This window comes from Gopherus evgoodei, chromosome 18, assembly GCF_007399415.2.
Source record: "Gopherus evgoodei ecotype Sinaloan lineage chromosome 18, rGopEvg1_v1.p, whole genome shotgun sequence".
Taxonomy (NCBI): domain Eukaryota; kingdom Metazoa; phylum Chordata; order Testudines; family Testudinidae; genus Gopherus; species Gopherus evgoodei.
Genome location: NC_044339.1, coordinates 16,291,492 through 16,306,720, shown reverse-complemented (window position 1 = coordinate 16,306,720; position 15,229 = coordinate 16,291,492). Strand labels below are relative to the sequence as shown.

The 15,229-nt window shown below is 47.2% G+C and overlaps 1 protein-coding gene across 6 annotated transcripts in view; it reads right to left on the bottom strand.

Moving 5' to 3' along the window:
• Positions 1-15,229, bottom strand: part of MIB2 (mindbomb E3 ubiquitin protein ligase 2) — a 106,115-nt gene that overhangs the window by 76,818 nt on the left and 14,068 nt on the right. Inside the window, exon 1 of one of the 6 annotated variants that reach the window (XM_030537995.1) lies at positions 7,886-8,524. The exons of the other annotated variants lie outside the window; for them this stretch is intronic. The gene's annotated coding sequence lies outside the window, so the exon portion shown is untranslated. Of the gene's footprint in view, positions 1-7,885; positions 8,525-15,229 lie in introns of those variants that run through there. 6 annotated transcript variants of the gene reach the window in all.

The following is a 15,229-nucleotide window of genomic DNA, read 5'->3' as shown; positions in this document are numbered from 1 at the left end:
GGCATGCCAAAAATCTACATTGCTACCCTGCTTGCTAATCACCACTGCAATTCCCCATGTTATCAAACATACAGTACCAGCAGAACACACACCCTGGGGCTCTCTGGACGACAGACAGCTGCTGTAGGGGTCTATATGCTAGAGTATGATGAGTCCTCTCCCTCCACCTCCTGACACTCATCCTTTAGGTCAAATCCTTTGCAAACAAAAGAGAGCCTTTTTCCATCAAGTTACATAAATTGTCTGTCCTAATTGTAACTGCCCCAAACCGGACTACTTCAAAAACATGTTTAATGATCCAGTCATGGCTCTGTTTAAACATGCAGAGATAATGCAGCTAACATCTGGCACAATGGTAAAAATAGAAGTGAGCTTTGAAAATAAATAAATAAAACAAACAGGAAACATACAAACAAGCAGCTCAAACGGCTGCAGCATCACTTCACGGTTTCACACACACCAGAGCCTTTCCAATAGGTTCTCGTTTTAGCTATTCCATTCCACTTCATTTGTTTCCATAACCAATTTTTCCCCTCCGTCCTCCCCCCATTTAGACACACACACGCTTCACAGACGCTTGGTAAGTCCTGTGGAATGATCTCCCCTCTTCTGGCCAAAAGGCTCTAAAGTCAGCAGGGATCACTTACTACAGTCATTGAATCTGACCTCCTGCAAAAACACAGGCAGTAGAACTTCATCGAAATAATTCCTGGAAGCAAAGGCCTCGATCCTGTGATGAGTGCCATACGGGTGCTCACAAGGAACTCACTGCAGGGTGGGGATACACAGCAGCAGAGAAGGTGACGTAATCATTTCACATGGAACCAATTGTTCATCACATTTCAATGGGTTTATCCACATGGCAAAAAAGATCCAGGGCAGCGAACCTAGGTCAACTGACTTGGGCTCCTGGGGCTTATGCTATGGGGCTAAAAATACCTGTGTAGACATGCAGGCTCAGGCTAAAACCAAAAATGGGGGAGGTGCTCAGAGCCAAGGCTCTAGCCAATACCCAAATGTCCACACTGCTATTTTTAGCCCAGGAGCCTGAGCCCCACAAATCAGCATCAGCGGACCTGGGGTCGGAGACTTGCTGTCGTGGGTTTTGGGTTTGCATTGTACACATACCCAACCTTTACAAGGCCCCACAAAATACCATTCCAGCCTCCCTCTCATCTGTTAGGTCTCTCTCTCTCTTTCACATCCTCCTGTCACCCTGTCTCCTTCCCCTATTCCCATCTCTCTCCCCCTACTCCAGATGCTATCACCGACCCATAGAACATCTTCCCATCCATTTGCCATACCCTCACCTTTCCTGCATTCAAGACCCTTCTACAGACTTCTGCAATGCTCAAACTAGATACACAGGAGAGAGAAAGGCCTTGACCGATGGTGATCTCCGCACTAAGGAATGGTGGCCTTTGTGAGGACTATCTTTGCAGCCAGAGTCTCACACAATCCATCACAGCATGACACATGCAGAAGAGGATGCATTCTAATTACAGACCACAGGCAGTGGAACTTTCATGCGCCATCAGCCATGACCCATTTCCACTCTGATCCCCAGATAGGCGATTTAGGGGTGGTTTATTATTCCATTCTCTGCTCCCCCCTGACAAAAGTATGACAAGTGTTCATCTTACTAACCCAGCAGGAGTGCAAATCCAAGAGAAAAGGAAACGCTGGTACTATGACAGCCCCTAGCGCTCCAGAATGCCCTTTGTATTACTGGTCAAATCGATGGCGAGCTGGGAAAGGACCATGAAAAACTCTTTCTATGCAGGTAAAATTAAAGGAACAAAAATGTCTCAATTTACAGATCCACTCCAATGCTTTGAAATCCTTAGAAAGCCAATGGCTGGTAAACCTGCTATAGAGCCCTATAAGCAAGGAGAAACATTTTAATAGTTAGGCCTTTAAACACAACATCAGTGTTGTCATTTGTTTCTGCATGTGTGATGTCAGAGTGTGCAGCTGGAAAAATTATGTTTATTTTTCAAGGCTCCTCTCTCTTATTTAGATTAAATCTTAATTACGCCGCAGCTGTTGCATTTAAAGTGACAGCTGCCTTTACCAAGCAAATTGAAGGCCTCTTTTCTGCACAGAGAGGGAGGCAATTCCAAATCCACCCCTAATAAATAAATAAAGCAGGCCTGGATTATTTTGTACATTGTTGCTTCCATTCTGACAGACCCTGGCTATGAAATCGGCCTGGCGAACTGAACAAGTTACGCTGTTTTTTATTCAATGCAATGACCCTCATACCCTGGGCTTTAGAACAGATGGGCAGGACATGCAAGCTACCCAGAACATTTCCATTGCAGTTACAGCTGCATAAAAACCCTGCCGTCTTCTGTTGCATGCACCGCTCTGGGGTAAGATTTCAGAGGGGCAGACAGGAAATTAGGTGCATAACTCCCATTATCTCCTCTTGATGTCAAACCAGGGGATATTTGGAACTGCCGCCAAAGAAAGGTGATGGCAACACTTTCGGTTTTTGGTTTTTTGCGCTTGATTAAGTTGGAAGACGGAACTGGGGAAAATAAAAATGCAGCCACCTTGGCTTTTGTGCTTTAACCAACGGCTTTACAAAGCCCCTGTGTACATTCTGAAAGACTCTTCACACCAGTTGTGGCGGGGGGGAGGGGTGCGGGAAATCATTTATGATGGGGATGGGGAATCACTGATATCAGCAACAAAGCAAGCCAGGAATTGCTGCATTGGAGGGTGCCCATTAAGAAGACCCCTGCATTCCGAAGCCACATCAACTGGAGCTGCCCGTTTCACTTATCGAGGGGAGTCAGCTTGGGACTGATGCTGAGGGAGACAGAATTTCGAATGTGCTTGGAAAGGAAAAGCTGATTATTGGCAGACAGGCACCCCTTACACTGGTATGGTTTATTACTGTCTACCTCTGGTGCAGCTCAGCTGATGTTAGCAGGAGTGCCAGTGTGGACCTGCTACCCATGTTCCAGCCACCCTGCGGGCTAGGGTGGGCCCAGTGGATGGTCTAGGTGTCTGCTCCGATAGGAGAGAACACTGGTGTAGATGCAGCCCATTCGTGACCTAGGAATCAGAAAGTCACAAACCTGTTGACATCTGTATACTCAGGTTTGCTTACATAGGCAGTAGGGTAGGTTGCCAAAGGCAAAAGTGGCAGTTAACTTCCATTGAAAGCCCCTGGGAGAACCTAAGACCTAATTGCTATTTGTGTTCTTTTAAAATCTGCCCCAGCATCCTTTCATGCTAGTGCATCCCCTGGCTCCTCCGATTCCACTGCAGCCATCTTTAGACCCCCAAGGAAGAGCTCTACGTAGCTCAAGAGCTTGTCTCACTCACCAACAGAAGTTGGTCCAATAAAAGATTATCTCAGCCACCTTGTCTCTGTACTATCCCGGGACCAAACACAGCTATAACACCACTGCACTCAGCCCCCAACACATTCTACAAGGAAGCAGTACAGGACAGCAAGATGCAAATATTGACAAGAAACTAAGAACACAACATCCCTTTGCAAATGCTGGTCACAGGGCCAGTTCCAGCCAGGCCAGGAACCTCTCTACCAGGGGAAAACTGAAAGGCAGGTGTGATGCCTACTGTTCGTGGAGCTGTTTGGTACCCTGTGTGGCACTGTGATGTTTAAAAATACCATCCAACAATGACAGTAGAATTAGCAAGGCCTAAGAATAAACTCCTCCCCTGGCCATGTACCATCTTTAATATCCACTGAAGAATGTAATACAACATTTTGGGCAAATAAAAATGGGGCGATTTCGGTTAAGTCTTTGAAGGGTTAAAAAAGAACTTCTAATAACCTTGTCTCCTCTTATGCTGTTTTCCAGTTCTCTCTCTTTTGGGGGACAGGGGACAAAGGGAAATGAGCATATGCAATCATATTTCCATCCAACAACTATTTATAATGCAGCACTCACACTTTTACTGCAGCACCCAATGGACTTGAGGCATAACTGGACTATCACACACATAAATGTAGGCGGACATTCAAAGGAAGCTCAGATTTATTTTTAAGTCTTTTTCCAATGGGAAAAAAATGTATTTCAAATGACCAGACCAGAACAGGGAAGTGTGGCCTGAAAACACAATTAGTGGCAAGAACTCCCACTGATTCACTGCATGAATTTGGCCAACTCATGCAACCCCTCTGCCTCAATTTGCCCCTCCATAAAATGGGGGTACTGAGTACTTCCTTCCTTACGAAGGGCAGAGAAAGGATCCCCCTTTTCTAACACTGCTTTAGAGTGGCACTATTAATAGACCACCAGCTGGTCTCAGTTTCTTGGGCAGCAGGAAACAACTCTATCCCCTTAGTATCCAAGCACTTTCCACCTAAGAATCAGTAACAACAATGTCCCTGTTGGGCTTGACGGATCTCTGGAACCTCGCCTAGTCAAAACTCTGCTTCAGGCTGTGAGGTTAATTTTTTTTAAATGCTGGAGAGGAAATGAATCAATTTGTGGTGGTAGGGGTTTAGGAACAGAGGGGCATCAGTGGTGAGTGTGTCATTCTATGCCATTCTTCTGGTGAAAAGGCTTTCTTGAAGTAGGTTTTGCAGCATTTCCTAAACATGCTCAGATGGTGGATTCGCCTGCTTGCTTCGTTCCAGATCACAGTTCCGTAAACCGGCTCCTCTTGTATTGTTTTGAGCCCAGAGCAAAGCTACTTCCCTAGGGGCCCTCAATCAGCTATTCTGATGGGGAAAGCCAGGGGAGGAGAGAAAACTAGTGGACGCAAATGTAGTTACTATGGAGTTTCCCATCCAGCTCCCCTGGGCAAAGTCTTGCTGTCACACCCGAGTAGGTTGAGGCATGACGTACAAGAGGCAAAGGCATCTGTGACTGACAAAGTGTGCAAGAGGCCTGGAATTAGAGCAATATGTGGCCCAAGGAAGTGTAGAGAATTGTGGTTCCCCCCTCCCATTTCGAAGGAGCTGAATGCCACTCACCTGCCCCCAGGACTAGAGTGAGCTATGCAGCCAGCGCTCCGGTGAGTTTGGACTTTAAAGGGAATTCATTACTGCTTTTAAAGTAACCACACCAGGAAAAAAAAGTTACTGTGATCTGAGGACACTCCCTTGCTACCTAAACAGCAGAGCCAGCTAGCTAGTGGCTACTCAAGCTACAGGTGGATTGACACATGCTGTGTGCCGTGAAAGGTGCATGGCAGGGTGGGCAGGACCCAGGTGTTACGTCACTCGGCACCCTGAGCACAGCTGAAGCAGTGTTTTCTCTATGCATCCAGATACCCTTCCCACTTCGCAGCATTCCTCCTTGCATTATGGTTCTGTGACAGGCCTTGCTGTCACCGTGGCCATTGGGATGCCCATACCTGCATAGGGGCACTTTGGGAAAGAGACTCAACCACGCCACCACTCGCAGGTCGTTGCTGGTGTTCAACCAGACCTCGCTTTATGAGTCGGTACTGGCTATCGCACGGCAGAGTTGCCAGGAGTCTGTGTTGATACCAGAGAAACCTGAAGGAATCCAAACAGCTGCTGTAGTGGATACAGATCTCAAAGTCAACAACTACCAGACTGCTTTACTGCCGACCCTCCAGGTACCAAGCCTCAGTCTCCAGCCCCTGTGAATAAGGCTCTTAACAGGAGACAAAAGGGTCCAGCCCAACCCTCTCCACAGCTCTGCTCTGACAATCTGATGTTCCAATAGACCAGTCTGTAGTGAAAGTGGTTTCCCGGGCTGCTTCATATTCCACTGTAGCCTTGTGATGCTATTGAAAGTATCTGTGTGGCAGCAACCTTTGTGCAGCCCCTTGACTGCTGACCCAGAAGGCCGCCTTTTTGCCGTGTGCCTTCCACGCGCATACAAGCGGGTACTGAGCATGTTGCCTTCACGCCTAATCCGTGTCCAGCACAGCAAGACAAGGACGAGGATCAAAACCTTCTTTGTCTGCCACCCAGATGACTAGAGCAGTTACAACATACACAGTCTGACAAGTCAGCAGCCGACAGGCTGGTGAGTTTTACTGGAGATGAAGCAGGAGCACTCCTCTACTAAAGCATTGCTCATTAAAACAAAAAGCCCCCTACCCTTCCCCCCCCCCCCAAATGTCTGAGTCGTATAGTTCTGGGGAACAAGGGGCAGGGATGCCAGGATGGCCAAGGGAAAAATGCCACCTTCCATTGCCACAAGCCTGGGGTTTAAAATAACCTACCGAGAGACATGACAATATCCATGAATCCTGACCTTAATGGGGCTTCATGTAAATCAAGAGCATCCAGGTTATGCTCCAGAGCTTCAGACTACTGTGATGCAGAAGAGAAAGTGCTAGGTGTGACCTTTCTATCCCGTTTTAGAGAAGAAAGAAAATATTCTGGCTACAGCAAGATAGCAACGCTGCCCACTCACTGTGTGCGCACAACTCCTCGGTCAAGCTAGCCTGGAATGCTGCAACTACGCTGCTGTTTGCTCACCTCTGCGGCACCTTCTAACATCTGGCCCATGTGATGCAGATGTTCCTATGGCACTGGAAACAAAGCCAGCTGTACTAAACAGGCAGGCGTAACCAATGGGCTAACTTGGAGGTGCTCAAGGTACTTCTGTGCTGTGGAGGGGGCAGGGGGAGGTAGGGTGACCAGAGAGCAAGTGTGAAAAACTGGGACAGGGGTGGGGGAGTAACAGAAGACTTATAAAAGAAAGACCCAAAAATCGGGACTGTCCCTATAAAATCAGGACATTTGGTGACCCTAAGGGGAGGAGCCAGGAAAGACCAACTGGGGCAGTTTTAGAATAGCAACCAACAGCTTGTTTAAAAGCAATGCTGTATTTTCCAAATGAAGTTGTTTCCTCAGACTAAGTTTATTTGCCCTTGGGGCACATTACCTGCCTTAAAGAAATGCAGAGTCCGCTTCCCCCAACCCCAATAAGCCAAACAATGTATTCAATCTCCTACTGCCAGGCTACGAACTTGCACTTTTCCCCCGTTCCCTCCCTCCTTCCCCCAGCTCACATGAGTTAGCTGAAATGAAACTTTGTGATTACTAGGCCATACTAGGCCAAGCACTTGGGGGGTTTCTGTTTGTTGCTAAACAGTAGAAAGGAAAAATCTGCATTTCCAGTTGTATTAATGTTTTTTAAAAATTCCAAACCTTGTATCTTTAATATACAAGCCATCTGAAAACAATAATCCACTCTCAAAGTCAGCCTGATTTGCTGTCTCTTTCCTTCTCTCCAGCACCCAGAAAGGCTTTTATTTCTATAATTTGCCAAGGAACCAGCCTGTAACTATGCAAGATCTATCACTATGGAGACCTGCAGTGTCTAACATTTATCCAGCAGGTCAGAGTGCCCGCTGTTCATTTTCACTCTACTTGGAGGTAGTGTGGTGTGTGTGAAGGAGGTGGAAAGAGAAACAGGCTGAGAAATCCTTTCCAAAAATTGGTTACAATTGCCTGGTCTTTCAAACTTAGGGCAATTGAGAGCAAGACCCACATGGACAGAGAATTGTCAATGGAGCTACACTGGCGCGGATCAGATTGAGGCCCGAGTTATCTAAACCACAAGTTTCAAGTGCCAACACTTCCCCACTCTAAAGTTAGAGAGTTAAAAATAAAACCCACCTGGAATCCAAGAGGGAGAATCTGCAGTAGTGTCCCTAGACGTCAACGCAAAACTGAGGCAAGCCTTCAATAAAAAACCCTGCAAAGAAGCACGGCCACAACTTCTGTTTAAAATGTGTGCTGCAGCAATTGCCAAACGTGCCCCTCACACACCGAGGCGCATTTCTTATGAACAACACTGCAGCTGAGGACAGGGGTGTAATAATCAGACCGCCTCCCAAGCTATTCAAAACAGACAGTCTGTCTCGGCACAGAGCACCGAAAGCGAAGCAGTTTCGGAAAAGCCATTACCTGTTAGCAGAAAAGCAAGTGCACCTCCACGAACGTGCCTAGGCATAGACAGCTCCTCTGGAGCACAGCGTCCCAAAGGTCCGCAAGGAAAATCCAAAGGCTTCCTTGCCACTCAGTAATGTGCGTCCGAACAGGCAGCTGGAAGGTTAAGATTCATGCTGCATCCTTCCACTCCCCTTCCCAAGATGTATTCCCACTCCCTCCAAAGACTACAGCTGGCACATCTAAAAAGGCGGCTGTTAAAATAGATCTGGCTTCTCAAGAGCTGCCACAGGAGAAACTGACAGTATCTGGAGAGTCCAGGCTGTGGGGTGGGAGTGGGAAGGCACAAAAAGGGTGTTGAATTCCCAGAAAGATTCAACATGAAGTCTCCATGTCTGGCTCAACAGGAAGAGGATGAACTAAGCCCTGAGGATCCTAGGTTCTTCGGTTTGCTGCTATTTTAGTGCGCTGGAAGCCTGCAGTCTGCCACCCTCTCCGTACCAGCAGAGTCAAGAAGCTGAATGGTGTGGAGGGGGGAGGAAGGGGGAGAAAGGTTCCCACAGAGAGAAACTGCTGCTACAGTTTTGTTTCAGTTCTCAGAATGGCATTGTTCTGGGCACACATTGGTGCTGAACTGGAAACCAGGAGCACCCCCAGCTCCATACATCAGTACAAAAATGCCCCTTCCCAGTCTCCAAGAAAAGAGAAACTGACCCACTTTGTTAAATGAAACCAGGTGGCAAGCTTCCCCGAATGGTCCAGCTACGCCCAGAAGGGAATGCCGGAGACTTAACACCAGTCCACGCTCCCCACAGCAGGAACAGCAAACTCCTTTGGGGTTTCTCCTTACACAAATTTGCTGCCTGAGCTGCTTAGCCTGGAGATCGGGTGCAGTGGGAAGAAAAATCTGAGCTGTGATTGTAGAGAAATCCCTGCTCTTCATTCACCCTCAACGAGGCTTAAAATACAGCACAAAGCCTCCCTCTTCCCTGGCTGTCATCTGGCACAGCCTCCAGGAGCTGTGACTTGTACTTAAAGGGACAGCTCTTACTAGCCCAGACTGAAGGCACATGTAATCCGTTTGCCGTTATCTTCGCTGGGGGCAGCACTCAGCCAGCTAAGTGCAAGGCATTCGGTTAAGGGCCAAATACTTTTGGGTACGCTCACACCGGTATTATAGATATCACCCAACAGCGCGCTAGAAACTCCCCTGGTGCATGACGACAGACAGGGCTCAGGAGCCTTAGGTTCTACTCCTATCTCTGCCACTGACTTGCTAGACATCCAGAACAAGTCACTTAACTCTTCTATGCCTCAGTTTCTCTGCACAAGGAGGTTAATGATCCTCCCCCACCTTTGTGAAGTGCTTCTAAATCTACAGGTGAAGAGCACTAAGTGTCAAATATTATTCTAGGAACACAAAATAAGATCTGCCACAAGGAGTTTACAATCTATTCTAAAGAGATGATGTAGAAAAAGGTTGGGGAACGGGATGCAGCAAGCAGCAGAGTGACAGAGCAGGGAAGTTTAATACACATCTTCCTAGCACTGGTTTTGCTCAGAGGTTTGCTTGGGTTTAGTTTATTTTTTTAGGAAATTTCTAACAATTTTGTTCACATGCCATTGCAGGGCCTAAGATTGAAATGGGACTAAAATGATCAAGACTGGGCCCAAAAATTCCCACCACAGGGTGAATCCTGGCCCCACTGAAGGCAGTGAGAGTTTAGACACTGTCTACATTGAAATTAGGATTTCAACTGTGGTCTATAAATGTCCTACTGCGGGAATTAAAATATCAAGGCTACAAGAGTGAAAAGATTTGCGGGAAGAAATTTAATACTTGAAGTACAGTACTGCCTAGAGGCCCCAGCTCTTAGGCACCCTTTGTGCCAGGCACTGTAGTCCCTGTCCTTTAGAGCTCAGGCAGAGGGAGTCCTGCTATCTCCACTTTACAGATGGGAAACTGAGGCAGTAAGATTAAGCAATGTACCCAAGTCACACAGGGAGTTATGGCAGAGCGAGGAACGAAAAACCCAGATTTCCTGAGCCCCAGTCCGGTGTCATAAGCACAAGAGCATCCTTCCTCTCTTTATTCAATGTCCTTACATTACCAAAACATGCGAAAGACTTAGCAACCACACTCATGCTAAAAGGAGGAAGCGCCATGTCATGGATAGGACAAGAAAATGACGCCAGGACTCACGTCTATTCTTGATTCTGCTTCAAAGATTGTGACAGTCACACTTTGCCACTTCAACTTTGTGCCTCAGTTTCCCACTTGAAACAAAGGTAAGACAGACCTGCCTCACAAGGTTGTTTTGAGACTTAAAAGCACTAGATTCTTTACAAGTATCAAATGTCTCTGACAGGATGGGGTTGGACCCCTTCAGACTCCCCGCCCCTCCCCCCCCCACACACACGAATTTCTCTTCTGGTGTAACTATTCTTAGCACAATTAAGATAAACCACCACCACCACCTGCTCATAGAGTATGTTCACTCTGCAGCTCGGAGCATGCATCCCAGTGCAGGTAGAGAGACATGCGCTAGCTCTGGTTGAGCTAGCACACTGCAAAATAGCCATGTTCCTGGGGGTACCCTGGACAGCAGCTTGGGCTAGTCACTTAAGCATAAACCTGCCTGGACTCATTGAATATGTACTCAGGCAACTAGCCCAAGCTGCCGCCCATGCTACTCCCAGCTGCACGGCTATTTTTGGAACACAAGCGCATGTCTGTATACTCACACTGGGATGCGAGTTAACAGCTGCAGTACCCATGTATCGGACCCACATATCGCTAGGAAGTCACAAAGCTGAGTTTCTGCTCAATAAAAAGGAAACTTTTGGTCCAAAGTATCTAAAACTTCAACAATGCTTTAACCAGGAGTGGCTAATGACGTTCTCATAGTAATGTCCTTTGTTGCTGCAGCGCTGTCCATCGGAGCACCCTGAGGAATGCATATGCAAGGAAGAAAATTGAATGTCAACATCCTCAGCATTGCCGCAAAATGGGTAAAAATTATTATTCAAGTTTATTACAGAAGTGTCTTGAGGCTCCCCCCCACTGGAACTGCACCCCCATTTTGCTAGGCCCCATGCAAATATAGCAAAAGAGTCACCCCCACTACATAAACAGGGAAACTGAGGCACACAGCAGTTAGACCACTGGCTGAGCTCGCAAAGCAAATCAGTGGCAGAACTAGGACATAAACCCCAATCTTACCACTGTCAGTTCTGTACCACAGACTGTTCTCCCTCCCAGTTACACATTGGGAAAGTAGAAGGGTGGCAGTCACAGAACTCAAGCCAACGCAGCTGTGATGCTTTCACAGATGAGGAGCAGAAAGCTTTGCAAGGATTTTGAGAATGAGGTGTGAATAACCCGCTATTAACAAAAATCAAACCAGTATTTGCAAGTAGCTGTAATCTCATTAGCTGAACGCAGATATCCAACGGGATCACTGAAATGGAGAAGTCTCTTTGGATCAGAGATAAGTGCTTAACAGGCAGAACAGAGAGGTGGTTACTCAAGCTGTGCATTTTGGTAGCAGATAAGAAAAGAGGATTTGTGCTTCACATTGGTCCTCAGCATCTCTGTCCATGCAACACTATCACATTAACAGTACCCAAGCCTGGTGGTCAGAGAGACACTGACAAAATGACTGCAGGCCAGTTAGCTCCCTCAAAACAAAATGCCACTGGCTTTGTCCTTTCCTGTTCAGGCTGTGGCTCAGGCAAATTCACAAGTGGTTACTAATTTTCAGTACACAAACATGCAGCCCTGAGAGCCGGGAATACAGAACATGGCTGCTCAGACTCACAGGCCAGGGGCACAATTCTGCTCTCACATCCGTCAGCATAAACTCAGAGCAACTTAACTCCAACGCGTCCAGTGGGGTTACTCTTGATTCACACCAGTGCCAGTGATGCCTGAATCAAGCCCCACTCATCCTCTAGGAACTGCAGTAGAGTAGCAAGGTGCCAAACCACTAACAACTACTACAGCACATTTACTAGTGAAGGGGAGGACAAAGGGCTAGTGCTGAGCTTGGTGGTGTCCCAATGACCTCAGTGGGATTCTGCATAGGAACAAGGACACACAAGAACTGCTCCCAATCAAACAAAGGCATCTCAGGCATTTAGGATCAGTTCCTTGAGTTTCCCTGCCACTCCCTCCCCAATAAGGCTCTGATGGATCCCACTCACCTTTAAATATATTTAACCTTTGTCAAAAAAACCCTCAAAACAAAACCACCATTTTAAATGCTACCTTCTGTTTGTTTTGGGGGCTCGGCACCTTTAAAAAAAATAAGGCCCTTAAACAGATAATAGAATCATTATGGTGAAGTGACACCCATTGGCCTACTACCTGGTTCTCTTGCTGTGGGTGCAAGTAGAAGGCTGAGTTGTCAGTGGGAAAGATCTATCTTCCACTGGTTACATCTGATTTCTTTAAGAGCTTTCTCTGCAGCTGTATGAGTGGCTTCCAGATGTCATGCTGTGAAGGGCCTACGCTGACCCTTCAGTGTGCTACTTACTACTTTCTAGTTATCCACTTTGGACAGTTCACACGGTTGATCCCTCTTCTGACAAGCAGGGTCTACCCAGCCCTGCACTGTAACACTAGCCCGGTCATGGGACTTTAAAAGAATGGCTCTGCATTTTTATGCCAGTGGGTCACGGGAGCTTCAGAGCTGCCCATCTCTTCAAGCACATCCAAACTGGGGCCAGAGTTTTCTTTACACTAGCGTGGGTCTAGAACCTTGAGGTCACCAGCTCGATTTCAGCTCACAACCCAGAGAACAAACATAGCATCGTCAACCCTGCAGTATTTAGAAAAACAAACAAAAACCACACACACACACCAGCTAGTTGGGTGCACCCAGAATTTACACTTTTGAAAAAGAACACACTTTGGGCTCTTTTCTGACCCTTTACGGGACATTCAGGTCACATTTTCAAGCTCTCTTCACAAACATAAGGGCTAAAACCTTCTACATCTGAATCTTTCCCATGCTGTCAAACGTTCCTATGGGCATGAATAAGGCTCTGCCCTTCCTGTCTACCGTCAGCGGCTCTTTGCATCTCCTCTGTGTTGTTAAGTGTCATCGGCCTTTCCAAGCAGTACTCAATGGAGAGATTCTTTCAGTTAGCTCCTTTTGGTGTTCCTCCTGCTGCCCGATGGCACATCTGCCATGGAAGATGACGTGGTTTCATTTTTAAACACAAATGCAGATATTTCCATTTTCTTCTCTGGACAACTTTACAGACAGGGAGTTGGTGAACTCTGATGAATCTCAAGCATTTGTTATAAATCCCTTCCATTTGATACCTTGTACCTTCCTGAGGCACTTGCTTCAGAAGGTGAGGAGATGTCAAATGGTACTTTTGGGGGATTTCCAGCTTTCACAGCCACACGTTAAAGGTGGAAATAACACTTGAGGAAGATTTGTAGTTTGGTCTTTAAGTTATAGATTTTTGATGACCAAAGCTTGAGTAGGCTGGTAAATGCAGCTGCTGCCTTGCTGATTTGTGACATTGAGGAGATGAAACAGCAGAGCACCTCTCCTCCAGGTTGGGGGTTGAACTATAGGGCAACCATCTAGCCTCAATAAGACAAGCTATAGAAACACAAGCTAATCATTCCTGTAGATCACTCGGGGGGGGGGGGGGGGGAGACAAAAAAACAACAACCCTAGCTAATTTATAGAAGATGGAAGCTACGATTCTCACATAATTGCTAGGCAGCAGGAGCTGGTGCTTATGAAAAACCAAGTATCAGGAGATTCCTGCTGAAATCATGAAACTGACACCACTGCAAGCGTTCGCAGTGCAACTGGCACGAATTAGTTCTCTTGTTGGCAGTTTCAGCAGAGATCTACTGACTGCACAGGATATGGAGTCGGAAATCCTTTCCGATCCCCCCGAGGCTGTCCTTCTACGGAATGGGGAGTTTCACACCATCTTATATCTGTCCCAAGGATGTCCCCATGGTTGGCAAAATGGCACCTTTCCCCCAATGGGGAACTGGATAAATTCATGGTGGCTAAGTCCATAAATGGCTATTAGCCAGGATGGGCAAGGAATGGTGTCCCTAGCCTCTGTTCATCAGAGGATGGAGATGGATGGCAGGAGAGAGATCACTTGATCATTGCCTGTTAGCTTCACTCCCTCTGGGGCACCTGGCATTGGCCACTGTCGGTAGACAGATACTGGGCTAGATGGACCTTTGGTCTGACCTGCTACGGCCGTTCTTATGTAATGCTAAACCTCACAGAGACCAAGAGCTGCGCTCTGTGTGCCAAGTCCCTACATGGCACTTTTAAAATGAGGAAGCAGACAAGCCTTGGGAGGCCTTTAAAATAGATCCCCAAGCTCCAATAAAGGACTGAAGCACGCATCCCCTCCTCAGCGAGCATGGAAAGGAACTGGATTCCTGTGCTACTGTGGCACCCTCGTCAGAAATGCTGCTCCACAACCCAATTACATTTGGGTTGAAGTGAGAAAAGAAAAAAAAATGCAGAGAGAGGGAACGAAATAATGCAGCTTCGCCTCCTGAAGAAACATCTCTGCAGAGCAGGAAGGAGGGAAGCAGTGGAGTCTAGAATGGGAAGCAGGAGACGGGGGTTCTTCTGGTGAGTGTATGTGCGCAGTCCTTGGGGTAAGCCAGAGATGCACACTGTGCAACAGAGAGACAAAGGCAGAGAGACTGTTTTCTCTATGCTCAGTTTTGTTCCACATTAGAAGAAAATGTCTCTTCTGTAATTCTTTAGCACTAGCATATGACATTCCCCCAGACAGCCATGGACTCGCCATGAACTCTTGAGAGTGTCATTTAGCTTCTCTCAAGCTAACCCTGCTCACACGAGCAGGTCTCTCTAGATCTCAGCTTCTCCACCTGTAAAATGGGGACAATACTCCCATAGCTCAGCTACCTGGGGATCCTCTGGTGAAAGGTGAAAGTTATCATCTACCTCTGGCAAAGGCCTAAGTTATTTGACCCAAGCAGGCTGTTGAACCGTTAGCAAGTCTCAGCATTAGCTTCTAAGATCCGTGGTCCCCAACCTTTTTTGGCTGGCAGGCACCAACCGAAGGACCACTGCAGCGGTGGAGCACCTGCCGAAATGCCATCAAATTTCGGTAGCAACGTCTCTCGATGACATCGCTTGCCGTCGATATGCGACATCACTGAGAGGCGTCCCCGCCAAAATGCCGCTGTGGCATTTCGGTGGGTGCTCTCCCGGGGCCAGGATGCGGGTGCATCTAGACCCCTGTTCTAGATTAAGCTCAAGTCACATGTTTACACACCGGTTTCCTTGCCTTTGGTAAGGACTCAGGCCCCGAGACAGCAAAGTCCCATTG